Source organism: Tamandua tetradactyla, chromosome 3 (genome assembly GCF_023851605.1).
Source record: "Tamandua tetradactyla isolate mTamTet1 chromosome 3, mTamTet1.pri, whole genome shotgun sequence".
NCBI classification, from domain to species: domain Eukaryota; kingdom Metazoa; phylum Chordata; class Mammalia; order Pilosa; family Myrmecophagidae; genus Tamandua; species Tamandua tetradactyla.
The window spans coordinates 155,330,852-155,341,956 of NC_135329.1; the positions used below are offsets into that span (position 1 = coordinate 155,330,852).

Consider the following 11,105-nt stretch of genomic DNA (forward strand, 5'->3'; position numbering starts at 1 on the left):
AGAGAGAGAAGTTTGGAAGAAAATAGATCTAGGATACTTGCCTGGGAAAGCCTATGTGACATTCTAGGCATAAGGAGTCTTTATGAGTCTTATTTCAGGGCTTAGGAGACAGAAAGTAATACAAAATTAAGGCAGGTAGCTTTTACCAGGTCTTCCAAAGAGCAGGGTTAAGCCGGGGGCCGAGGGTTGTCGCCAGCCAGCTGACTGCCAGTGCACAGAAGAGAGTATTCTCGTAGCAGATAAAAGCATGAAACATTTTTGAGTGTTCAAGGAGACACCTTAATGCCTGCATAACACCTCAGAAGTCATAGATATACCTTGAGAAACTTGGGTGTGGCAGGACAGGTCTTACATGAGCATAGCTTGAACAAATGTCATCTTTACTTTCATATTAGTTCTAATGACTTCATTTATGCCCACAGGCTGCAGTCCAGGTTGTTTGGATTATCCTGCTTTTTAGAAGAGCTAACATCTGTCTCATACACTAACTTGAATCTTCTACAAGCCCCGTGGATGATAGGACAGGTTTATTCCCACTTCACGAATGAGAACACTGAGTCCAAGAAAGGTAAATATCACCCAGTATAAATTGTAACTTCATGTTTACTAATTTAATATAACATCAACAATAACAAGCTGGATGTTGGCCACTTGGTTTGCTCAAGGCTCCTCTGTGACTGTTTATTGAGGTCTGTACTCTAAAGGAAAAACAAGCACAGCGTTTGTCATCCTGTAATGAGATACTCACATACCAATGTATCAGGATACATTGTTCAGTGGCATTAAATGCTATAAGGAATTTATCAGATAAATGTTCATATTGATATCATGGATACCAATGAACACTATTTCCAATAGCAGTTTTTAAAAGATACAGAATCCTTTCTCATACGGTCAGTCCTCACATCAACCCTTAATGAAAACTGAGATAATAAGAAATCACGGTTCTTGGAACAGAGGCAAATTGAGATAGTTCTTCCTGGATTATATCGTGTTCTATGCTCTGATTTGATGCAAAGATGGAGGTTGGAGAATTAGGTAGCTTATGTCCCTATTTTATTCAAATATCTATTACCCCCTCTGAAATTTTGAGAATTATGAAATTGAGTCTTGAGCACTCACCAAAGTATAGGAATTCTACCATGATAGAGACCCTCTGTTCTAGGGAGCAGGGTAGAGGTGGCCCCAGTTTACATGAGGTTAGAGAAATAACACAGGCTTATCTCACCTGGGCTGGGAGAGTTTAAATCTCCTTGGAGCTTCCATCTGAGATCAGATCTAGTAACACAAAAACATAAAAATGGATCAGTTTACATTATTCTTAAATGGGCAGTATCATACAATCTCCCACCAAAATGTAGTATTGAGGGGCACAGGGCTAAGAAGCTAGGCCGTCATGTACTTCTACCTCAGAAGCAAAAAACCTAAACATTGATATTTATTATTGAAGAAATCCTTCCTCACATACAGCAGCATGTGCCACAGCAGCGGCATCGACTGTTGCGTGTGGGTGAGAAAAATAAAAGGGGGACACGGAATTAGGAAGATTTGCAGGGATAAATTCAAGCAATGCCAAAGATCAGAGTCAAAGCCAGAGAGAAAGAAAAGTCACCTCTTAAGATGACAACACTGACAAGCCACAAATGAGTCGTTAATCCTCCTCACCCACTGTTCACCAGTCTTTGCAATCTGTAGGGCTTTCCATACAGGAAATATGTAAAGTGACTGAAAAATAGACTCTAGCTTAAAGTTATGTCTGAGATGTTCCAACTTGCTTTGATTCCCAAAGCAAAAAGACAGACCGCAATACCAACGAGCTATGCTTTCAGTTGACTCTGATGCATGAAATGGAAATAGGTTCTTAGAGGTATAATCGAAGCCTTATCATTGGTGAAAACTAGAACAGAAGCCATGATAGTCAATATCAAAATAAAATCCATGATAGTCCATATCAACAACTTAGAGAGAAGCTTTAAGATCTACAAAGTTTTGATGGTAGCAAAGAACACTTGAATTAAAAAAAAAAAAATCTTAAGAATATAAAATATTGCTATCTGTAATTTTTTTTAAAGATGGTAGTTTACACTGTTGCTTTTGAAAATTCAGATGATTTCAAACACCTATTGAACACATTAAACTAGTTTGAGAGTTTGTGATATTAACGTTAGCATTGGGGTGAAGAAAACATGATGACAGCCTTTATTCTGGAGAAGGCTATAGATACCATACAAAAATTTAGCAACATCCTGTAGACCTCATAATAAAGTTTCCCTAATATACAGTTGTCTTTGAGCAGCATGACCAAGGAAACGGACAAATTGCCTTTTTTTTTTTTAAATAAAATCTCTTTTAAGCAAATCATTGACTCACTTTCAGCGCACTTGAGATCACTTTAAGAGATGGCTCATTTAAAATTGCTTTTCAAGTTTAACATTCATTTTAGCTAAGGAAAAGCACTGTTCACACACAATATTATAATTATATCTATTTGCTGTACTTAGCCAGAAAATTTTCCAGACATCTGCTGTTGGAAGTTGAAAATTCAAATTTTTTGCCATATTATTTTCACCTCTAACACTGTCACTTCCTACAAAAGATGAAAAATATATAGTTGGAACTTTTGCATTTATTGACCTGCAAGTAGAACCCTAATGTCCTAGAAGCACTGTTTGACTTAAGAAACTCACTTTTATAAAGTATCTTACTTATACTTGCTCGACATAAATCTGATTACTGTTATTCCAAATTTACATTTTAGAAAAAGAGAAGGATGTGAATCAAGCAATGTCTGAGGGGAAGGAGGTGACCCATTGAGCTATGCCGGCCTCCAGCAGGGAAGTCAGAGTTGCAGTAATTACGCTGCTCAGAGAACTTTCCAGAGCTTTTCAGACAAATCTTCAAACATTTTTCATCAGTTCTACAATGGACATGGTTTTACATAACAATATCTTGTTATGTAAAACATAACTGAGATGTATCTCATAGTTTATGTGGTAAGAAAGCTTAATTCAACTGGTAGCCCCCTCCACCCCCAATGTATCTTTCACTGTGGAATATACAATAACAAGACCTTAAACTGATGCTATTTTAGAGTGGATGAAATTTGGAGGCAAAGTCTGAAGGAAAACCATCGAATCTGGGGGCGCATTCTTTTTTTTTTTTTTTTTTACATGGGCAGGCACCGGGAATAGAACCCAGGTCCTCTGGCATAGCAGGCAAGCATTCTTGCCTGCTGAGCCGCCGTGGCCCACCCTAGGGGGCACATTCTTAATGAGGAACCCAAGGAAGCTTATGGTATTGTATATAAAACTAATAGTCTGAGACATGGCAGTAATTTGTTTTTTAAATGTTTTCATTTTTTTAATTATAAAACCCTTATAATTTTAAATAAATATGATCGTTAGTTTGTTTTTAATTTGTTTTTGGTCTTTTAAAAGTAGTTCTTTACATTGTTTGCTTGGCACTTAATGAGACACACCTTAAGGGGACCCTAAGATTTATAGCCTTTTAATAATATCCTCCCCCTTGTTACTTAAGCTTTTCCCCCCTTTATTAGAGAAGTTGTGAGTTTACAAAACAATCATGCACAAAATATTAGATTTCCAGATACAGTCCTATTATTAACACCTCACATTGATGTAGTACATTTGTTACAATTGATGAAAGTACATCTTAATAATTGTACTATTAACTATAGTCCATGGATTAACTGAGGAATTACTGTGTTGCCCAGTTCCACAAATTTTTATTTTGTATTTTTCACTTTTACTCTTTGAAGAAGCAAACAGCCGTGTTGTGAACTTCCTTTGGAGAGGGCATGTGACAAGGAACAGACAGCTTCTCAGGCACAGGGTGGCCAACAGCCAACATCTGGTAAGAAGCCAAGGAAATGTTATATAGCTGCAAGGAAATGATATTCTGTCAACTAGGAAAAGGCTCCTGAGTTCCAGAAAGGAATTCAGCCCTGCCAACACCTTGATTGGAGTCTTTTGAGACCCTGAGCAAGGAATTCAGCTAATCTGTGCCCAGATTTCTAAACTACAAAATCTATGAGTTAATAAATGTGCATTCTTTTAAGCTGAGAATCTGTGGTAATGTATTAAGTATGTATAGAAAACTAATCCATTCCCTTTCTCCTTTTCTCTTCTTCTCCTCTACCACGTAACCTCCATCATCATCCATGTAATCCAAGTGACCAGATTCGTTAGATTATACAGACTGACAAAATACATACACAGTTACAGTGTTGAGAGTGGATTTCATTCATATCTCAACACTGGGGTAGTATACAACATTGTCAACATCTTGCGTTTCTCACCCAGCAACGCCTAATGGAAATCCCTTCAAGTTTCCTACTATGGTTCTAATTCAGTCATTTTAACAGCTACAAAACATCCCATAGTATGAATGTGCCATCACGAGCATTCACTTTGTTTTCAGTTCTTTGCCACCATGAAAAATGTTAAAACCAACGTTCTTGTATGCAATCTTCACTGATGCTGTTATTTCTACTTGTTAGATTCCTACAAGTAGGACTGATAGGTCAAAGTATGCTATGCATTTATTTCTTATAATAGACATTGCCAAAGTACTAGCCAAAACTGATGCAATAATTTACATTTTTGTTAGTAACATCTGAAAGCATCCTTGTCCAACCATTCCTCAGCAGAAAGTGCTGCCATCCTACTTAATTGCTGCCAGTCTAAGATTGCATTTAATTTGCATTTGCCTGCCTATCAGGAGTGTGAGCTTTTTGGTACTAACTCTTCTATGATTTAGTTATGTTTATCCTTTGCCCATTTTTCTATTACAGTATTTCCTCATTGATTTGTAATAACTTTTTTTTTTTGCATGGCAGGCATCGGGAATCGAACCCGGGTCTCCGACATGGCAGACGAGAACTCTGCTTGCTGAGCTACCGTGGCCCACCCTGTAATAACTTTTTATCTTATAGATATTAACCTGTGTTCTGGCTTGCAAACATTTTTTACAAATCTCTTTGTCTCTTCACTTTGTTGAAGTATCATTTGTTATAGAAAGATTTTAATTATACATTCGGTTATGTAAGCCTATCATTTATAGCTTTGGGTTGTTCTCAGTTTCTTAGCTTTCTTAAATTTAAAAAAAAGGCTCTCTTCCACCATTTATACCTGTGATCCAGATTTTCTTGCAATTTTTTTGTTGTTGTTGATATTGTTACATTTAATATTTAAAGCATCTGAAATTGATTTGCCCATATGGTGTAAGGGAGAGGTACAATTTTATTTACTTCTTGATAGCCAATTGGGCTAGTGCCATATGTTACAGAAACCACCATTTCCCCAATGAATTAAAATACCACCTTGGCTATATGTTAAACTCTCATCCTTACCAGGATCTATTTTTGGTTTCTAAATTCTTTTCTACTACTCAATTCTCATGCCAAGGCCATATTGATTCAAATGCAGTGAATTACAGCATATTCTCATATAGTAAAACAAATTTTCTTTCTCTATTCCTCATTTTCAAAACTGTCTTATTTCAGACATTCATACCTTCATAAAAATTTTATAAAGAAATAGCTTGTGTTCTGATTTTAAATGAATCCCATTTTTATACTAATTTTTAGAAGATTCATATTTTAATGTTATTTTCACCAAAAAACGTATTTTACCTATTTATTCATATCTCATGTTCTTCAATACAAAATTACAGTTTTCTTCGTAAAGATAAGTCCAGCCCAGCATCAGTTCCCTCCTTGGGACTCTCAGGATCTACAGTTTCACTAAAACACAGAGACCAACAGCTTAGCAAATTTTCTCCTTTCCTCTTATACACCTTTTTGCTTTCTTTTTATAATGTTTATTCATTTCATGATAATTTGGATCCCTGCAATAGCAAAGCACTTACCATATGATGAGATACTATGAATCTTGGTATTTTCTTTAACAGAAGTTAATGTGATAAAAATTAATTGTATGTAAAGGCAAAAAAGCTTTTATGAAAATTCACTTTTCTCTCTCTCTGCCAAGATTTTCACATAAAATATTTCACATAAAAATATTTCTTTGCATTTTTGTAAACTATGACTTGAAGAAATGGTCTTAATCTTCAATTTATTTGCTCTTCTCAAAAACACAAGCTGAACTTATATTCAGTCTAGCTGAAGTGACAATAATTATCATTTGCTTTAGTAATTCCTTTAAGTAAGATTATTGATCAAATCATTTGCTGTGACACACTATTACAGTAGCCATTTCCTTCATGCAATTTTTTTCTTTTAGTTGCTGTGTTAGTTAGATTCAGTTGTCAACTTGGCCAGGTGAGCATACCTAGTCTTGTTGCTGCGGACATAAGCCAACCATATGTGAACCTCATCTGTTGCCAATTACATCTGCAGTCAGCTAGGAGGCGTGTCTGCTGCAATGAGTGATGTTTGACTTAATTGGCTGGTGCTTAAATGAGAGATTGCAACGTAGCACTGCTAAGCAACTGGGCATTCCTCATCTCAGCACTTGCAGCTCAGCCCAGGCCTTTGGAGATGCAGAAAGAAGTCACCCCGGAGAAAGTTGTTGGAACCCAGGGGCCTGGAGAGAAGACCAGCAGAGACCATCTTGTGCCTTCCACGTAAGAAAGAACCTCAGTGGAAAGTTAGCTGCCTTTCCTCTGAAGAACCAACAAAATAAATCCCCTTTTATTAAAAGCCAATCCATCTCTGGTGTGATGCATTCCGGCAGCTAGCAAACTAGAACAGTTGCAATTTCTTTTTAACTTTTTTTATTGTATAGTATAACATACATACAATGCAAAGTAAAAAGCAATAGTTTTCAAAGCACTCTTCAAAAAGTGGTTACAGGATAGATCCCAGAGTTTGTCATGGGCTGCCATACAAACCTCTCATATTTTTCCTTCTAGCTGCTCCAGAATATAGGGGGCTAGATGGCTTAAATACTTATCATCACAATTGACATTTTCCCCTTCTTTTGTGAATAACGTATATACAAAAAAGGTATAAATTTCCAAGCACAACACCACATTATTGTAGAACATATTTCAGACTTTGACTTGGGTTACAATTTCACAATTTTAGGTTTTTACTTCTAGCTGCTCTAAAATACTGGAGACTAAAAGAGATATCAATTTAAGGATTCAGCGTTCATATTCATTTGTTAAGTCCTATCTTCTATATATAATTCCACCATCACCTTTGTTCTTTCCATACTTCTCACTGGGGTTGTTTGGACTATGGCAATTCTAAATTTCTGATATTGGAAGGGTCTGGCATTAATATGGGGTAGGGAGATGGAACTATCTGATGTTCTGGAGAGGCTGGGCTAGGTTTCAGGACACATCTAGACCAGGGACTCATCTAAAGGTTGTAGGTTTCTGGCAAGTTACTCTAGTGCCTGGAACCCTTGTGGAATCTTATATATTGCCCTAGGTGTTCTTTAGGATTGGCTGGAATGGTCCTGGTTGGGTGTTGGCAGGTTATGATAGGTAGCAAGGTCTACCTATAGCTTGTGTAGGAGCAACCTCCAGAGTAGTTTGAACTCTCAACTCTATTTGAACTCTCTCTGCCTCTGATACTTTATTAATTATACTTCTTTCCCCCTATTTGGTCAGGATGTAATTGTTGATTGCACAGTGGTCTGGGTTCATCCCTGGGAGTCATCTCCCATGTTGACAGGAAGACTTTCACAGCTGGATGTCATGTCCCACATAGGGGGGAAGGCAATGATTTCACTTGCTGAGCTGGGCCTTGAGAGACTGAGGCCACATCTGAGCAACAATGGAGGTCCTCCAGAAGTAACTCTTAGGCATCTTCATGCAATTTTAAATAACTTTCAGAGGGTTTTATTCTCCTCCAGACCAAAGTATATGTAGAATGGAAGGGAGATTTGGTTTGGATTTCAAGGAGATGGTTAAAAAAGGAAGAAAGTTTTTAGGATAATAATATGTAAACATATACTCACATGTACACATGCACAATTGGACATGTGTTCCTTCAAGACAAATGCTTCATCAGATTTAAAAATGAAACAAATACAGTATACTATTTTTGTGGCACCGTTGAAAATAAAATTTTAAATTACTATCATATTTTAAACAGAATGCTTTTATCCCAGCAGCCTAACAAATGAAATCTATGAGATTCTTCTGTCAACTCTGCAAGATTTATCACTCACTTGAGTAAATGAAAGAATGACTGTAAACTCAAAGCTACCTTTTCAAACATTTCACAGTAAATTCAAATATAAGCGGTGATACTTCTCTTTTATCTGTAATTATGCCCCCAGCTCCTCTAGCTTCCTTTTTTTATCCCTCTCATTATAGTACAACTCTGTTGGACACCTGAAGGAGGAATATTCTCCTTCTACTTTAAAAAGTATTCCTTCTTTCCTTCACAGCTCCTGTGCCAAACTGGGTTCTAGTCTCACTACAAGTCATCTCCGGATTTTACAAAGATAAGAGAGTTTTAAGTTACAGAGTACTTGAAAAAACTAATGGACTACAGCACAGAATTGTTCATAACAATTTAAATTGAATTCTAATTTTAAGATGTTTTTACTCTTATAAACGTTTATGTAACACCCCTCAATTTCAAGTCAAACGATATAAAATTCATGCTATTACAGAAAGAACTCAAATTATGACTACTATAGGGTACCAGGGCTACCTTGTTTCTCACTCTGTTTAATTCATTAAATAAATAATATTTTTCTCAGAGATGTAAGAAAAAGGAAAATGATTTTATGATTTTATGGTGAACTCAAGCCATATAATTTGGTAGCACTGTAGTTATGCCGTACCCATTCAGGTCTTAGAGATTTCCCTTAAAATAATGCTAGATTACAAAGAAATAATTTTATGTAGGCTCTACTTGCTTCAACCAAAATGAAGTAGAATCAAGTGGCAGGATGCATAGACTTGCTCAAATAGAGTTACGACTGAAATGTCAGAGTGACAGCAGGGCAGTGTGAAAGGAAGCACGCGAATAAGAATCTGGTTACTTGGGTTTACATATTACATTGATTGCGTGAACAATTTTGAAAATCAAAAATAGTTGTGTTGGTATAGCCAAATAGTTTTTCTTCTTCTAATACTGGATTAAGAAGGTACACCCTGTCCCATTCTGTCCCAGCCTGATAGTTTGGTATTTTTCTTCCCATCTTCTATACACATAATTCTCTGGTATCCCCATCAGCCTCAGTCATTTACACTTAGGCTGATAACTCAGTCACATTAAAATGGAAATGGCTGACGTTATGGCCAGTTATTGGTATCTGGACTATCCTAACTTTTGATGTGAAAGGCTTTGATTCTTTTTGAAGGAAAGCATGGAGGAAGGAAGAGAGGTCTTAACTTGTAATCTGAGTCATGATCACTTTGTCAGCACCCTAAGAGAGCATTACATCTTCCAAAGGACAAATTCTCCCCTATTTCATAAAAGGTAGGTCCAAACTGGAATGATTAATAGGACAGTCATCTAGAGTCAAGTTCAGTGGAAATCCTTTTAATTCCCACATCAGCATTAGTAACTGGTTGATCAAAAACAGCTGCCATAAAGAGGTGAATTTTTTTTAAATATTAGTTACTTTAACCATTTTACTTTAATTCAATATATTAATGTACATTCACTTTCTAGTTTTTTCTTGTATACCCAGATCTCCTTGAGTACAACACTTGGGAATCCACTGATGAGTTTTACATGATGTCTTGCATGAACCTCACTCATGAGATAGTATATGATTTCCAATTTTTGTTTTTAAACATGAAGAGAAAACTTAGAGATACAATACTTTCAGAAAAATCTGAATAGGAAGTCCTTCAATATTTTATGGTTTTTTTCTAAGCTTTCACATTATCTCATCCATACTTATCTTTTTAAGTAAGATTTTAAGATTTTTAAGTAAGCTTTCTAATTGAGTCTTTCCAAAGCTTTCGAAATTATCATTGAGACAATAATGCATTATTTTTGCTTCTGTCAATTTATAGAAGATTTCATTCAAATTGTGTTCCTGTGACTATAAGTAAACTGACATTTAAAAAGTATGGGGATGGGCAGGCACCATGTGGCTCAGTGGCAGAGTTCTTGCATGCCAGAGACCCCAGTTCGATTCCTGGAACCTGCCCATGCAAAAAAATTTTTTAAAGTATGAGGATTAGCACCCTAACTTATAGTAGGTCATGGACTAGTCATAGACCAGCATACCTCAACTAGAGCTCGAACCAGACAGAGATAACCCATAGAGCTCTCAAGAGTCTCTTTCTACAGATAAGAGGAAAGTGGGGTACATTTGTGAGAAGTGTATACTAGAATCATCTCAAATATGTTTATACTAACATAATAAGTATTGGGGGAAATGAAAATAACTCCAGAAATAAGGTAGACTGAAAAACACAGTTGAAATCAACCAAGCCATAGCAAAAGAGTCCTGTTTAATCCAAAGAAGTTTTCAACAGTCATTTCTGTACTGTGAAACTGACCTTGTTAATATTTTCAGAAACACTGAAGATTCTAGGTGGCACTAGTATTCAATGAAAAATGTCCAAAGAATTTTACCTTGAAATGCAAAATCCTCAGTGCACATGGGTAACATTTTGTGGCAGTCGGAGAGAAAATCAGCTTTCTAAATGGAAAGTAAAGGAAAATAAAAATTTGCAAAGAATACTTGACATATGAATGAACCGTTTCAACAGCAGTGGCAGTTACTAGAATAATCAAAATTCACTCAGCATATAGAGATGATTCATCTTTAATAGAACTTTAATTACTATATTCATCCTAATGATTGGAACCTGTTTCAGAAATACTGAGAACAGGTGCAAAATAAAAGGAAATATAAAATGTCACTATGTGAAATGAACCATAGTAGCAATTATCATAAGTAATATGCAGTTTACAGGTTCTCAATAGCACAATATGAATGTTTTAAATTATAGAAAAATAAGTCAGTTGGATACCCTTCATTTAGAAGACTTGTTACCATATTCTGATTAGTGGATAAATAATTGGACATATAGCTACATTTTTAATGGATTTTTAAAAGCCAGATTATTTTATTCTATCAGTAGTGAGTTGCTCTATTTTTCTTTAAAATTTCTGTATTACTGGTGACTTTCAA

The 11,105-nt window shown here is 36.0% G+C and overlaps 1 long non-coding RNA gene across 1 annotated transcript in view; it reads right to left on the reverse strand.

Annotated features, from left to right (window-relative positions):
- LOC143676432 (uncharacterized) overlaps window positions 1–10,615 on the reverse strand; it is a 75,510-nt gene extending 64,895 nt beyond the window's left edge. Inside the window, exons 1-2 of the long non-coding RNA XR_013172078.1 lie at window positions 10,544–10,615; window positions 1,229–1,278 (exon numbers count right to left, since the gene is read on the reverse strand). This is a non-coding gene — a long non-coding RNA (uncharacterized LOC143676432). The remainder of the gene's footprint in view (window positions 1–1,228; window positions 1,279–10,543) is intronic.
- Window positions 10,616–11,105: the final 490 nt, after the last annotated feature.